This window comes from Nuphar pumila, chromosome 2 (genome assembly GCF_984573655.1).
Source record: "Nuphar pumila chromosome 2, dmNupPumi1.hap1.1, whole genome shotgun sequence".
Classification (NCBI taxonomy): Eukaryota; Viridiplantae; Streptophyta; class Magnoliopsida; order Nymphaeales; family Nymphaeaceae; genus Nuphar; species Nuphar pumila.
Window position 1 is genome coordinate 3,946,885 of NC_143250.1, and position 10,202 is coordinate 3,957,086.

Sequence of the window (10,202 nt, forward strand, 5' to 3'; positions counted from 1 at the left end):
GCATAAGCAAGATCTTTTAAAGCTTGAAAATCAACGGCTTAGAATTTTTATAAATATTTGAGCATCTAAAAGTTGCATTTTTCATTGAAAATACACGATCTAATTAAAAAAGTTGCATATCTGCAAGTTTGGATTTGCAAAAAAAGTACCAAAAATACCTAGTTCACACTTCGGTAAACGTATTCTCTCTCTCTCTCTCTCTCTCTCTCTCTCTCTCTCTCTATATATATATATATATATATATATATATATATATATATATATATATATATATATATATATGATCTTGCACAATCAGCAGCAGAAAAGCGTAGCGTCTGGTGTTTGATGATACACTCGTCTCTATATTTGCCAGGATGGTTTAGTTACATGCAGAAACCCAGATCATAGATTCAAAAGTGGGCCACATAAGCCAGGGTAGTCATGAGGCCCTACTCAGGGTATTGGCTCGCTTTGGCAAGGGTTCCTTATCATAAAAAAAAAAAGTAGACCATAGATCAAGCTCTCATAAGGGAAAGCTGTGTGGCTAGGACCCTTTCCCCAAGGGTTTATGTTGGGCATCTGCTTGCTCAAAGGAGTGATACTTACAGGAATCAAACCACCTACTATGCCAACCCCTCTTGGGGCACATTGCACTGTATCTTAATAAGCCAAGCGACTAAAGCATCTAGATTTATTAGACTTGAATAAAGAACAAGTGTGACCTAGTTGGATTCGGTTGATAGGGTTTAAGTAACCTTGGATAGAAAACTGTCCAAGGTGTCTTGTATGTCATCCATCATCAAGGTGAATGGCACCCAAAAGCTGTGAAAAAGGATGGTCCCAACCTAGATGGGTACCACAAAAATTTTGCATGCTCTTCCCTTCCTAGATGGATGGCATCAATAGTTGAAAAAATGAACACCAATGGGGGCTACTCTTGTTTGGCAGCAGTTAGTGAACGTCACCTTGTGTTGGGACGTTGCAAGTTCGAACCCCAAAATGGTATGATTGTATAACTGGTAGGGGCCTGCCTAACCCCAGCTTTCTCTGTCAAAAAAGAAAAAAGAAAAAAAAATAGTTGAAAAATGGACGGCTGAAATTTGTCCAACACAAAAAACTTTGGATTGTTCTGGGTGCCGTTCATTTTGACGATGGACGGAATCCAAGGTACCTTAGACAGTTTTCTGTCTAAGGTCCCACCGATCTGATCAGCTCTCATCTTTTTGTTTTTGAATAAAGATCTGCCCTCATCTACATCCACTATATTTGGATGAAAAGATATTGTGTTCCCGTCTAATAGAAGAGCAGTTGTTGATTAAGATAACCCCATCTTCAGCATTATGGATTCTTTTGAAAAACCTTCTAGCCCATTATCTCTTTTATCTCTAAAGCAATATGTCGTTTGAACCAACCCAAACCCAGATCCGAATCACAATCAAATTTAAATAGTAGTCCCGTAACGATCCAGCCCAATGTCCTTTTTGCTTTTTTAAGTTGAATCCACAGAGCGGTTCAGATAAATTTGAATGCCAGCAGTAACGGGTTTCCAAACCTGGATACCATCTCGGTTAGACCCGATCGTAAATCGACCTGTACTCCCTGCTCCAACAAAAGAGCACCAGGTGTCAATGAAGATGAAACAGAACCAATGTTCAGGTTCAAACTGAGTGTCCCATCATTTGACATATGATGGGATCTGTCCTACATTCAATCCTACCCATCCAACCAACGGCCAGGATTAGTTCACATTGTCACCTTGATGTGCATTGATCCTAGCCATCCAGATGCATCAGTTGGACTGCTAGATTCAACAAAGGATAGTATCCTATTTTTTTGGTTTCACTCAATCGAATACTTCCTCTAGTGACCCATGATTTTTCTCTTCTTGAAACCAAAATTTCTTGCTTCTCTCTCTTTACTTTAAATGACTCTTCAAGTTGTGATACCAAGGGCTTTGTGTGAAACCAACCATGATGGGTCATTTACCCATAATTCCATCACCTCCAAGGTCTACCTGCAGCATCTGAATGCATCATGGCAACCAAATAACAGGTATCGCATTGATCATGCTTTGGTATTCTAGATCGGGTCAATCATGCTAAACCGTCCTTGGACCATGTTTTTCAATGAAAAAAAACATGTTCTATTGAGTCAGAAAAATTGGTGCATTTATGAACCGTTGATTTTTGCATCCATGGGGTTGCTTGGACCCAGCTCAGATTCCATTTATTTCAAAAGCCGGTTCCCACTAAAATCTTGTAGATCATATCCATGGGGTTGCTTGCACCGAGAAAAAGGAAAAAAAAAAATAGAAGCTGCTAAGCCGTTTGCCCATACAAGCAGCTTTGCTCCATGTAACTCATTTACATGGAGGGGATATTTTTTAAATCAAGGGAACTTATGTACATTAGTATATAAAGACAACTTATTGAGAGATATAGAGAGGGGAACAAAGATTTGCATATGGTTTTTATTGATTTGGAGAAGGCATACGATAGAGTACTTAGGGATGTTCTCTGGTAGACAATGATGAAGAAAGGTATCTCTCTCAAGTACATTAGTATAATTAAAGATATGTACGAAGGAGTAGTAATCAATGTCCGCACTTGTGGAAGGGTGACAAACAATTTTCCTATAACGGTTGGGTTACAACAAGGATTTGCATTAAGTCCTTTCCTTTTTGCTATAGTGATAGATGAACTTACGAGATCAATTCAAGAAAATGTATCATGGTGTATGTAATTGTTTGCTGATGATATTGTTTTGATTGATGAGTCTATAGCTGGGGTTAATGCTAAGTTAGAATTATAGAGACAAACTTTGGAAGCAAGAGGTTTTACGTTAAGTAAGAGTAAGACAAAATATATGGAATGTCGGTTTAGTAAGCAACGAAGTAGTGATGAGAGTGTAGTGAAGCTTGGTGAGCAACAAATAGCGGTGGATGACTGTTTCAAATATTTGGGATCTATCATTCAAAAGAATGACGAAATTGATGGAGATGTAAATCATAGGATAAAGGTTGGGTGGATGAAATGAAAAAGTGCAACTGGAGTGTTGTGCGATCGTAAAATGCCATTGCGGTTGAAGGAAAAGTTTTATAGGACGACAATTAGACCCGCTTTACTATATGGTACGGAATGTTGGGCTGCCAAGAGACATCATTTTCAAAAAATGAGTGTAACTGAGATGCGTATGATTCAATGGATGTGTGGACATACAGTAAAAGATAAGATTCAGAATGAGAAAATATGTAAGAAGGTCGGTGTTGCATCCATTGAAAATAAGATGAGTGAAAATCGTTTACGATGGTTTGGGCATATTCGGCGAAGGCCTAATGATGCTCCGGTTAGAAGGATGGAGAAATGGGAAAATCTTTTAGCTAAAAGAGGTCGGGGTATGCCTAAGAAGACTTTGATGGAGATGATAAGAAAGGATATGAATGCTTTGAACCTCACCGATGACATGACATTGGAAAAAAATGATTGGAAGAGAAGGATTCATGTGGAGGACCCAAAATGATTTTCCTTTTGGTTCATATCGCCGACCCCAATTGTTTGGGATGAAGGCATTGTTGTTGTTGTTGTGAAGGGAATCACATTACACGACCTCTGGTTGGCAAAACCCTTAAGGTCCCCTTACCCACTAGAGAGTACACCCAACTTTGACCTTGCATTAGGGGATGCCACGACTATGGGTGTTGAACTTATGATGTTCCGTCAATTTGGTAACAATTACAACTGGCCCCAATCAAGTGAGCAGAGCCCTCGTTGGGCATTAATGTCATGTGTACACCTGCATATCTCACTTTGATTGAGGTGCATGTCGGCCCCTTAACACCTTCGTGAATATTACTTTCCAGAAAGAAGAGTACAAAGTGAGCATGACATACTTTTTTTTTATATAAATTTACATCATAGTTTCATAACTCAAAACCTTCTCATCATAGTTTCTTAACGAGAGGGGTTACAGCCCCTCTTACAAATTCCCAAGGGTGCAACTACCAATCAGTTATACACAATATAACCATAAGTGCACTCTCATAACAAAGAATTATCCATGTTGCACATAAGCAACGACCAAGTCATGATCATAAGCCTATGTACGAGCCTTGTCAACATTGAGTCAGGTCACACAACGAATCAATAATCTAGACATGACCAATGCCTCTGATAAGACCCTGTGGTGCAGAACATTGAGTAATGCAGGAACCTCATACTAAGTAACCCTGGATCGATCATGTGAATTTTAGCAAGTCTTTGAATAAAAAAGTCAAGTCTTGAGGAATCCAAACATACTAGAAACTAAGAATACTCAATTAAAAATAGCAAGATACCGTCAAACATGTGTTCTGGTAATCAAAGAATTAAGGAATGTATAATGAGAAAGGAATCTACGAGTGCAAATACTATAGACAAAAAAGTCATTGAAATCAAGGTCCTTATAAAGATTGATATGTATAAGCTAATAGAAATTGAGATGTGAAATTCAAAAACTATACCAACCAAGAAAGCCTCCCTAGTTTTTGTCATGATTCATGTACCTATACCACCATTCATCACAATATTGTTGATCAGAACCCAGTCCAACCTGGTTACCTGAGGCGGTATCATTTACCATTGGAAAGATTGTAGGGTCACCCATCCCATTTTTTGGTGCAGGTCCTGGAAGAGGTAGACTGCCCATCCTCAAACATGGTGCCCAAGGGTCCACTGTTGTTGAATTGTCGTAATAATGACATACTGCAGGTTCTACAGGAGGGTCCACCATTGTTGAACCATCGTAATGGTAATCTAATGCAATTGGGGCCTGCATTGCGGAACTACTGGGCTGACAACTTAGTGCATCTAAGTCCGCCATCATGGAACCACTAGGCTGATGATTGAATGCAATTGGATCATTCATTGGTGAACAACGAGGACAAAGACTCGGCATAAAAGGACCAGCTGTCGCCATTGGCTGAGTGTTTAATGCATGTGGATCTTGTTGGATGATTGGTGCAAGTGGGTATCCAAATGCTGAAGAATTTGCCTCCAAGGTTGTTTGAAGCATTCTCACATTCTGGTTCAGGTGATACTGTTGATTCCAATTAGAAACTCCATCTTCAAGATGAGGAAGTTGGCCACTGCAGTTGGGAGAGAAACTGGGACCAACCCCTTGCATGCAAGGCTCTGGAACAGCAAGGCTGCCATCACACTTGGGTGACACTTTGTGCTTCTTTCTGTGTGGTAAATTTGCTTCTTCTCCGTTGACAATATTGGCAACCTTTTTCCCGCTCCTCTTAACCTTCAGTTCATTAAAAATCCCAGCTTCGGCTTCATATTTTTTCTTAGCAGCTCTGTCGTAAACTTTACATAGAATCCAATAATCCAACTGCAAAAGATTTTTGTATGTTAGTATAAGTTAGGACCCATATAAACTCTCTCTCTCTCTCTCTCTCTCTCTCTCTCTCTCTCTCTCTCTCTCTCTCTCTCTCTCTCTCACACACACACACACACACATATATATATATATAAGGTTAATATTGGCTAGTAATAGAGGTACGATACTAATGAGCTAGAAATCATAGGTGCATGTTGTATCGACTCAATCTAACCACATAGAGGTGATTTACAAGGTTTGTTTGCTAAGGATCAAGCCTTAGATCATGTTTTTCTCATGTAAAAATGTGATGTTTTGAGTTATGGTATTTTGGGCCATTGATTTTTTTACTCCCACATAAAAACTTATTTACTTGATTCAAAACAAGTTTTTCACTAAACAAACCCTGTAGATCACATCTATGTGGTTAGATTGAGTCGATACAATAATTACGTGATTCAAAATAAGTTCTTCACAAAACAAACCATGTAATTCACATCTATGTGGTTAGATTGAGTCAATACAACTTGCACGTATGAGTTCTAGCTCATTAGTACTGTACCTTCATTAGTAGCCAATATTAACCTATATATATAAGGAATATGAATAGGAAAACTCAAATATGTTTACCAACCAAATTGTTTGCTAGTATGAATTGAGGTTTTTATAGGATTTTTGCAAATCTAACCCTGCAGATGCATTGAGCGTGGTCAATTTGTTAGGAATCAACTCTTGGATCATTGCAATCTGATCAAGAATGTGATATTTTATACTTGAATATGTATAAAAAAATTATGTCATTGATTATTAACCCTTAAATGATCCTTCTTATGCATCTTAATTGGATGATCAAAGAGTATGTTTCTATAAAACCAAGCATCTAGATCTGTATGATGAAAATTTTGAAAAAAATAAACAAACTTATGAAAATTTTGGTTCATACCAATAAATGTATTTGGTTGTTAAACATATTTTAGTTACCCTATATATATATATATAAAGAGAGAGAGAGAGAGAGAGAGAGAGAGAGAAGATACCTTCATATTTTTATCATTCTTGCCAGGTGTGATTTTCTTGTTTTGGTTGTTGGTGTGTTTGGGGTCGGGCATACGGTATTCATGCATTGTCCAGTTGGTTTTTGTGCCATCAGGAGCCTTTCCTTTATAATAGAGGAGTACTCTCTTCAATCCGATGGGGCAATTGTTATCGTCCAAGATTTCCTTTTCAGCACTAGTGGCTTTCCAGTAGCCCTTCCCAGCAGATCGACTTGGCCGTTTCCCGTTGGGGTACTTCCTATTTATTCGGGTGAAGAAATAGGAGACACACTCTCCATATGCAGCCTTCTCTGTAGTCATCATGATCAACAAGAAGCAACAGTGAAATCCTTTTGTAACAATGAACCAAGAGTCCTTGTGTATGTGTGTGTCAAGAGAGAGGAATTCAGTACCAGAACACGAACAAGAACAAGAAGGGTTACAGACCTTATTTTTTCTATATATTAGCGCATTTCAAAGATTTGTAGCACCATGATAACAATAACAATAACAATAATACCACCAACAGTAGCAACAATGATAATATCATTACTCTTGCCATTATCCTCACTATATCATAGTCTCTCAGAACAAAAATTATCATTATATCATAGGTATTATTATTAACATGAATCTTGAGCCATTTATTCGTGGAATTGAAACATTGCAAACACAGTGACCAAATCAAAGCATCTTTTTCCAAGAAAAAGTTTCAATGGAAAAGATTAATGCCTATATAATAAAAGTACAAGCAGACAAACCAGTCTCTGAGAGAGAGTTAATATTATATCATTGTCTCAAAAAAATATTATTATTATTATGTCATATATAGTTATTATTATTAACATGAATCTTGAACCATTATTTCAAGAAATCCAAACATTGGCAACACAGTGGCTTGATCAAACATCTTCTTCTAAGAAAAATTTTCAATGGAAGAGATTCATGTCTATATAATAAAAATACAAGCTACATAAACTAGTTTTCTAAAGAGAGAGAGAGAACCTGGAAGGTCCCATGGCTCGTAAGAGTAAAGGTCTATGCTGGCAATCAAGTCCTTGGATTCGTATGAATCCCCATCAGCAGCAAGTATTCTTTGTGGCAGGTAGTACCCCATCAGCTCAGCGTCAGTAGGACAGAACCTGAACCCTTTTCTTATTTCGTAGGGGTAACTATTCTCCATGTGGGGAACCTCCTTGAGAGGACAAGCAAAAAGGGAGGAAAGTTTGGTGGGAGGAGGGGCACTGTGTGGAGAGAGAGAGGGAGAGAGAGGGGAGGTTGAGAGAGAGAGTCGGTAAGATACGGATTATAAAAGCCTTCAAAGTAAAATACCTCTCTTGTATGTCATATTTAAGATAAATATGAGATGAATATAATATTCATTTAATTTGATTAAAAACCAAAAAATAATAATCAAAACTTGAAATTCACCAATTCATGATCAAGTGGTTATTTCGTTCTCCCTATTTATAAGCTGTACGGAAGAGAGAGAGAGAGAGAGAGAGAGAGAGAGAAGCTGCTCACGCTCATCTCGTAAAGATTTGTTCATGAAATAGGCTCAGCAAGCCGGAAATAAACAATGAATATTCAGCTCAGCTCGGCACATGTAAGCTTGTTAAATTGTATTAAATATACTCTATAAATGTTTTATGTAGTAGTCTATAGATGGTTAAAGTGTTTGACTTTGCATGCATTAAGCTTTAGAATTCAAATCCTAATGCTTAGAGCTTAAAATCAATGTATTTATTTTGTAAATAAGACAGTTTAAGCTTGGCTCAGTAGGATTAAAATCCACATTTTGTTATTTTCAATTTTGAAAGTTTCATTTTTTTGTAGCCACATTTAACCTTGTCTCTCCTTGAGCTTGATCTCTGATCAGCTTGCAAGAGTAAGCCAAGTTTGAATACTGTTCAGTTTCTTTGGCTCCTTTGCCAGAGAGAAAGAGTGAGAGTGACTGTATAAGGCTTTTTAATTCGTTTCTCAAACCTGGTCTTGAAAGACCATAGGAAAAAGTATGTGGTGTTTCAAATGGGAAGATTTTTTGAAATTGGGAAACTAAAACTAATACCATGGCTTCCAATGCAAGAACTAAACACACCCTAACAGGACTTTGGCTTCACTTACAGGGTCATTCCATCAAACTTAGATTTGATGACATATATAGATTAGTGATACCTAAGATAATCTAATATATCATTTGGAAAACATCTTCACATATATATATATATATATATATATATATATATATTGAATAGAACACATTTGATTTTTTCTTTTACTAGTTTGTCAGCCTTATCAGTTTCTTTTTTTCTTAACCACGGTTTACCGTATGTAACTATGTGAGTAAGGGAAGATGTGTTGTTTATGTTTAAGCCAATATGAGCCCTTTACACTTTCGGAAGATCTATGGTTAAATGTGTTCTTTACCACGGTTAAGAGGAAACAGATTCACCATTCCCATTTGGTTCCCTTTTCTAAGCCTAAAATAATGGGCATAAACCATTTTTCAACCCAAAACCAGGGGTTACACACCAAAACCGCTGGTTTGAAAAACCTAATCTCTTAACCTGGTTTATTGCAATGTTGTCAGTGTCGGTATCGGCCTTGAATCGATGGGGGCACCGATTCAGCTGTATTGGCCGATACCAATACTCAGCTGAATCCTTCTGTATCGGCCAGAAAATAATAAAAAAATATTATGTGTCAACCAAAACATGGCACATGTTAAATCCATTAAAATAGTATTAAAATAATAATAATAAATAATTTTAGTATTTTTGGCATTTATTTAAAAAATTAGCGGATTCAAGGTGAAGCTTATCGAAATTCTGCCGATACGCACCCAAACTGATAACATTGGTTTATTGAGCCTGGTGTCCTGAAAGGGACTAATGGGTCCGAGTCGACTAACATCTTCACCGTCAAATATTAAAAACATTTTAAATTCCCTTAAAATATTAAAACCCAAAATTGAATCGCTGTTGGGCCAATTCAATCTGAATCGGCATTTTAACAACACTTCCACTTGCTAGGACTGAAAACAGGTCCAGTTTGTGTCAGGTACCCTACCCGACCCCAACCTGAATTCCCTGGTATGGGCATGGAAAGTGCCAACTCTAATAATATTTGAGTCGACCCAAACTCGACCGGAGCAATATGAGGGCCGAGTTTGGATCATGATTTTTGTCAGGTACCTGATCCGGCCAGAGGTAAAAATTTACATATATTTTTAATAAAAATAAATTTCTAAATTTATGCAAGTCTGGATTTGGGATCCTATTTTTGTGACCCAACAAAACATGAATCCAGTTATTAGTTATATATATGGGTGGGTCCGAGTCAGCCCTTACCTGACCCATTGACAGCCCTACACTTTGATCTCATGAATCTATTACATACACCAAGATGGGTCATTTGATTGGTGGAACGGATTACTCCATGGGACTGTCGATCCCCAAACTTGAAAGCGAAAAGATGGGTAATCCAAAAAAGATTTGGATTTGAAAACTGAATTGGTATTTGAGACACAAGAGATGTGGAATCCACTCTTCAAGTAGAGTGTCTTTCCTCCTCTGATGAGCAATCATCAGCCATTATAGAAACTTCAGAATCTTCAATGGCTGGATTTTAGCTTGCAAGTAACTCGTAACTTGAATACTAAGAAAAGGTGAGCTTGATGGTGTGAGCCACCATCAAGACTTGACAAAGTAAAAAATATGGCAAATATAATAATTGTTACAAAAAATCCTACTTTTTACAACAAATAAATAAAATAAATATAATAAAATGTTCAGAAAAATTAAATCTCACATCAAACATAGGTAGCCC